The sequence below is a fragment of the Nicotiana attenuata genome, unplaced genomic scaffold (assembly GCF_001879085.1).
Source record: "Nicotiana attenuata strain UT unplaced genomic scaffold, NIATTr2, whole genome shotgun sequence".
NCBI classification, from domain to species: Eukaryota; Viridiplantae; Streptophyta; class Magnoliopsida; order Solanales; family Solanaceae; genus Nicotiana; species Nicotiana attenuata.
In genome coordinates, this window is record NW_017672064.1 from 148,843 (window position 1) to 155,665 (window position 6,823).

Consider the following 6,823-nt stretch of genomic DNA (forward strand, 5'->3'; position numbering starts at 1 on the left):
TGGCTTTTCAGACTGCTGTTTACTTATTTGTTTCCCTGAAACTGGTATGTCTCGATTTTGATTTCAGCTTCTTCCCTATGTGTTTTTTTTACAGTCACTACACTCTTGCCTACTTTGCTGCTCATGTTCTGTATTAAATATGTTACTTTCTTTTATGTTTACTATTTGTTATAAATTCCCCATACCCCCATTCCCTTCTATGTGCTGAGTTAAAGTTCATGGCCTGGCAGTATCCAAATTACTGCCCAGGTCCGAACCTGACCTTCAATGGGTCCTAACTCCCAAATCTAGCTAACAGGCTGTTCAGGGGTGTGCCAGCATTCCTAATTGCTGGCCATGACAACTAGCCTGTCATGGCCTTCCATAACTCCCCCTCTATTGCAATTACACTTACTCTTAGACTCTAAGTTCTGCCGCCCCCCCCCTATGAGCCTTGCCTTAGGGACCTTGAGTTCCCTTTGAACTTGGACATTTGAGGGCTGGCTCTTCCACACGCACTATAATCTGATCCTGCAATGTATTTGGGTGTAAGCACTGCCTGGAGTTCATGAAGCTCCTTGGAACTTTGACACACCCAAAGATGGGAAAGGCTTTGAAAATCTGATCTTTGGAAGTTGGTTTATTTCATGTTTTAGACTAGGAGTCTAAATTAGGCTCTCCTTGGTTGGAATTTTTTCTGATGTAATTTTCTTTACTTTTTCTGGATTCATTCAAGTTGTAATAATCTTGTAATAACTTATGGGGTGTATAGTAAAAATGGGGGAGGGTCACTCATGTTATGCATATGGGGTAGATATCATGTTTTAGGTCTTTACTTCTACAATCACAACCTTTTCGTTTATGTATCTGCATATAGAGATCCTGCCTATAAGTTGTTTCATTACTGCATATAGAGATCCTGCCTATAAGTTGTTTCATTACTGCATATAGAGATCCTGCCTATAAGTTGTTTCATTAGTGCATATAGAAATCCTGCCTATAAGTTATGCATTTCGTTAGAAATAATATATATAAGTTTCTGCATTCCCACATTAGAGACCATGCCTATAAGTGTCTGCATTTTTGCATATAGAAGTCATACCTATAAATTTCTGCACTTCTGCATATGCATATGTCACTAGGCAAACAATCTATGGGTTATAGAATAGTCAATCGCATCCTAGATACCATGCTTATAGGATTCCTGCACTTACGTAACCGTTTTAAAAATCAGTAACGCTTAGAATTCATGCCTATAGGAGCAATCTCTTAAATTTGATTCATCCGCGAGTCTAAAATCGGTAATAATGTCGTTTGGTATCTGCAGAATTGGTTTATTTCTAAAAACAGTAATCCTTCCTTAAATCAGTATGCTTTACCTTGTTAGATATCATGCCTATAGGTCTCACCTAGGCAAACCATTAGGTAACTAATTAACTATACCAGTCTTTAATAATTACAACCAGCAGGCAGGCCTAATTTGGACTTCTTATCTGAAAATATGTGATAAATCAGCCACCCCTTTAACGTTTAAGTTTGATTAAGGACCTAACCAGTACCTGTAAGTCATGCTAAACAATTCGTTGCTTTGAATGAGGAGGCCTATTTGAGCCTTTAACTGTTATGTGTTTCCCCATTTACTACTTTTATGTATTTTGTTTGTCGCACTAGACTTTTGTCCTTTTAAAACTCTGAAAAGCCAATCTCCCTTCCCTTTAGGATTAGTAGTCTCAACTGCCTCCGGGACTGATAGGATTGGGGCGGGTAATAGTATGAAATCAGTAACGAGACCATTCCGCGATTTAATACCTTAACGGGGTGGGTAAGGGTAGACATGGATATGATGACCACGCGATAGCACCACGTGTATAAATGGTTACCGGGTGTTGTGTGGGGTGATCCATGTTATGTGTAAACCTAGGACCCCCTCCCTCTTTTTTTGTTTACTTTCTTTTCTTTCCAGAACTTTTTTTTAGAAAAGCTGTTAATTTTTCAGTTCTCTAAACTTCTTCTTTTACTTCAATCACTAAAAAATCTCTTTTAATTATTTGATTTCCAGCACTGCTTCTTCTCCAAACCTCCGCCTCTTTTATTCCCTTTGTTTGATTATTTGTACCAATTATTTGACCCTCTTTTCCTGCACTCGTATATCCCTTAAATAATTATGAAATTGCCTATCTCCGAACTTCGGCATGTTTATTTAACTTTTATACTTCCTTTGTTTGCAATCGTTATGTGAAAGCTGTCTTGTATGTTTACTTGTTGTTTATATTTAAAGTCACAATTATAGCATGGCCGGGAACCACACTAGTGGATCTTGGGGGGGTGCCTAACACCTTCCCCCCAGATATTTTCAAGCCCTTACCCATTCTCTGGTTCTTTTTTATTTTATTTTTATTCTTAGTGTCCTAATGCACTCAATCATTAGGTGGCGACTCTTCTAAATTGCAAACCCGATTCCCAAAAGGAAATGAGTTGTCCGCCCAAATGTCATAAACTCGATTTCACGAGAAAAAGGGGGCATCGACAATATGAACTTAGTCTAAACTATAGATTTCTTGTTAAAACTGTTGTTTATATTGATTGAGCTGCATATTTACTTTGGGACTACGGAACGGTATTCCGGGAGATCCCCCCATGTAATGCATATTTACTTTGGGACTACGAAACGGTATTTCGGGAGATCCCCCAGCACTGTATATTTACTTTGGGACTACGGAAGGGTATTCCGGGAAATCCTCCTGCACATTTACGTTTGGGACTACGGGTCGGTATTCCGGGAGATCCCCCTGTTGCTATTACTGTGTTCTGAGCTGTTAGCTTCCATTGAGTTCTATTCCTGTTAGATTTCCGTATTTATTTTACTGTAATATTCTTCTGTCTTATTTCGTTAAGTAGGGCCTTGACCTAATCTCGTCACTACTCGACCGAGGTTAGGCTTGGCACTTACTAGGTACCGTTGTGGTGTACTCATGCCCTTTCCTGTACATGTTTTCGTGTGCAGATCCAGGTATCGCTTATCAGCCCCATTACTAATGAGGCGAGCCAACTATAGAGACTTTAAGGTATATCTGCCTCGTCCGCAGACCTCGAAGTCCCTATCTATTCCACCCCATGTCACCCCTTCTTGTATTTTCTTCTTTTATTAGACTCTGGAATACGGGAGTACTGTTTCTGTCTTTGCTTGTGACTTATGACATTCCGGGTTTTAGGAGAGTTTACGTACTGTTCGGAAGTGATTATTGTATATGCCGAGTGGCATCTCATTTCCTTGTTTAAATTTACCTGTTAGTTGATAACTTTTTATGTTTTTCGTTCCTTTTTCCGTAAATGTTAGGCTTACCTAGTCGTAGAGACTAGGTGCCGTCACAACGGTTCACGGAGGGAGAACTTGGTTCGTGACAAAATGCCCTTGGCGTCCTATCCATGAATTTCTTTAATTCAGAACTCGAGTTTTTGAGCTACCTTGTTATATTTTCAATTTGGATCGCCTCCAATCCTTCATATAGGTTAGGAACGGCAAACGGGCTGGTTGGGTCGGACATAGTTCGAGTCGAAAATGGGTAATGAAAAAACGGAAAAATTATTCGATCCGACCCATATTTAATACGGCTAAAAAATGGGTTAACCGGTAGATAATATAGGTAACCATATTATCCATGACTTCTTGAATATGATCACTTTTGGGAGAATTTCTAGTTTCCCAAACTTGAGGAACCTCCAATTTGAGGCTTTACAAATATGAAAACTAAACTCATTTGTTATCCGTTGGTTACCCATTTTCTAAATGGATAATATGGTTCTTATCCATATTTGACCTGTTTTTAGAAAGTTCATTGTCCAGCCCATTTTTTAGTGGATAATATAGGTGATTAACTATTTTCTTTTAACCATTTTGCCGCCTCTAATATAGGTATAACGCAATGTTAGTATGATATTATTCTCATCTGTAATTGTTCTTGGAATGCATGACCATAATTAAATTATTCATTAGTGTGCCATAAGTCTTTAAAACCTTATAAGAGTTTATGGGGTTTTACATTATGATCGTTGGCTGGAGGGTTTGAAATTGATTGTGATCGTTGGCCTAAAATCTAAAGTCTTATTTAAAGGCTTTCACTTGTAGCAAATAAAATATATGAGAATGTAATTCTTCTTAAAAACATTCTACTAAGTCTTCATTCTACTGACATTGAAAAATATTTAGTCATCATCTTATTAACTCAAAGTGTGTTTATGGTGGATTTCTTGAGTAAGTATTATATTTCGGGGATAGAATTTTTATCTACCCATTTGCACCATGCGAAAACAATCTTTATCCTAGAGTAAGTTTCCTTGAAATTCCTTGCCAACAATCATTTCATATTTTCGAAAATAGCCTCTCTATCCCTCGAGTAAAGGTAAGGTCTGGGATTTTACTGGATCGGTGTTGTTGTATATGCACATGGAATTTACTCTTGTATTCTTTGTATGTATGTAACAACATCATAGGGTAAACAATCTCAGAATGTAAAGGTTTAATGGCCCCAGGCACAACCGGTAGTTATGATCTTCTTCAAGGCAACCATTAGGATATCATAGTTTTGTCCAAATGGTGCCTCGACAAATGACTTTTCTAGTGATGATTTATATGGACCCTAACTTTTCTTTTTCATTCTAATATGGGATATTCCTAATTGAACATTCATAGCTAACTTCGTTAGTTGAACTGCCAACGATTCGTTGGTTGTTACACTCACCGATTAGGATCTTTTTGTTCATTTTTGTAAATTTACTACTTATATAAGTTCATTTTGTAAAAAATTGAATAATTTATCCACATAAATTGCCAAAAAGTTGGAACCATATTGTGTTAAAGAAAGTATTGTAAAGGGAACCATGAAGATAAGAAAAAGGATTCGAATATAAATTACATATGCGCTAAATTCATAAATAAATCTACTATATGTGTGCCGATGATTAGTGTACTAAAATAAATTAGCTCAAATGGTATTCAATTTGAAAATTCATTTATTTATGAATAGAAAGTAACACCTCACTTTCTTCATTATTCGTACAATTATTAAAGACGACAAATAAAAGGAAAAGAAGCATTGAAATCACACTAAAACATAAATGCATTAAACAGATTTGCTACTGAGTTTATTGTTATATGATTTCAACGTACTACTCTTGTGAAATTTATGCCTGACACTTGAATACAATTGCTCCAAAGAAGTCTTTGCAGGTACAACAAGTCCAACAATCACTGCAACCACTGTCGTTTTCACAAGATCTCAAACAAGTATTAAGTTGTGGAAGTAGTCTTCTCGCCATCTTTGAGACATCAAGATCAACATTTGGTGCAGCTTTGACTGAGATATTTCACCAGAACAAAAAATTATGAATTATTATAACATAAAATTCATATTCAAACGATATGCGTAGAAGCACATACATAGCCATGCATAGAGATGAATATGTCAGAGTTACACAAATGTACCTACATGTACATATTTACCCCAACATAACGATGTAAAAATTAATAGATAGAGATAATAAGATGGATACTAACTTGTAGCTGCAGCCATCAGAAGGATAGCTAGAAGGAAACCAAACTTTAACAATGCCATTCTATAAAGTTACTTCACGCTTTATGAAATTTTTTGTGTAAGTATCATATTGCTTTTCAAGTATCGTATTATATACACTTACCATGTATGTGAACCAGATCTCTAGCACAAACTATTATTTACTAATTTTTCAATTAATATTTCATAAATATACAAATCTTGAGCGGGCCACCATCCTTATTCATATTATAAATTATCTGATTTAGAGTAATGTTCTCTTCTCCATCTCCCAAAAAACTAGGGGCATTTTTATATATACCTACTTTTGTGGCCATCATTGAAGTTGTACCCGCATTGCAAAAAATTTTGCAAAGTGTATCTGTTCATGTCCAAAGTAGTTCAATCTCTTCATTGCAACTTCAGAAATCAAATCTAAAGTTCTTCTATTTTTTAAATGCAATTTCAGAAATTCGTATCCGAAGTAGTTGAATCTCTTCAATACAACTTCACAAATCAAATCTGAATTTCTTCTATTGTTCAAATGCAACTTTAGAAATGTGAATCCTAAGTGTTCAATCTATTGAATGCAACTTCACATTTCAAATCTTATGTTCTGAAATACAAACTTTTCTTCGAATTTCAACAAACCAATTCATGATTCAAATCTACTTCAAATGAGCTCAAACTTGAAATATAACTTTCAACTATCATAAATGCAAATCTCAATCATTCAAATAACAACAAATTTAATAAATATATTTTGCAACTAAGAAGAAGAAGAAGAAAAAACTCCAAGCACAAAAAACAATAAAACAAAAGTAAGAGGAAAAAAATATATGTATCTAAAGTTATCAAAAAAATAATTATCCGTTAAACTTTTTTTAAAAAGTAGTTACAAATTGAATTGGTGGTGCAAAACTGTATGCCACGTAAAATTTACCAAAAACTAAAAGAGTCTATTTAGATATTTAGAGTTTTAGCGTGAATTTTAAGATGACGCATTAATGCAATAAATGTGATTCCTAGCTGTCTCTATTAATTAATGAGTTGACCTGATTTAGATCTGTTGTTACGGGAGATGCATGTTAGAATTAAAGTGAACCCGTCCAAAAACAAAGCTTATTTTTAATACAGCTACTAAGAGATGCTATTAAACTATACAACGTGCAATAGTAGTTACTCCCTCCGGTTCATAATAAGTGTCCAATTTGCTTTTTCATTTTGGTTCAAAATAAGTGTCTAGTTATGTAATCAAGAAAGAATTCAATTTATTTTTACAAAATAACCCCTAT

The 6,823-nt window shown here is 35.4% G+C and overlaps 1 long non-coding RNA gene across 1 annotated transcript; it reads right to left on the minus strand.

Annotated features, from left to right (window-relative positions):
- Positions 1-4,966: 4,966 nt before the first annotated feature.
- On the minus strand, positions 4,967-5,655 carry LOC109211617. The gene is made up of 2 exons (XR_002065747.1): positions 5,534-5,655; positions 4,967-5,333 (listed from the first exon to the last, which is right to left on the minus strand). It is a non-coding gene; the product is annotated as an uncharacterized LOC109211617 (long non-coding RNA).
- Positions 5,656-6,823: the final 1,168 nt, after the last annotated feature.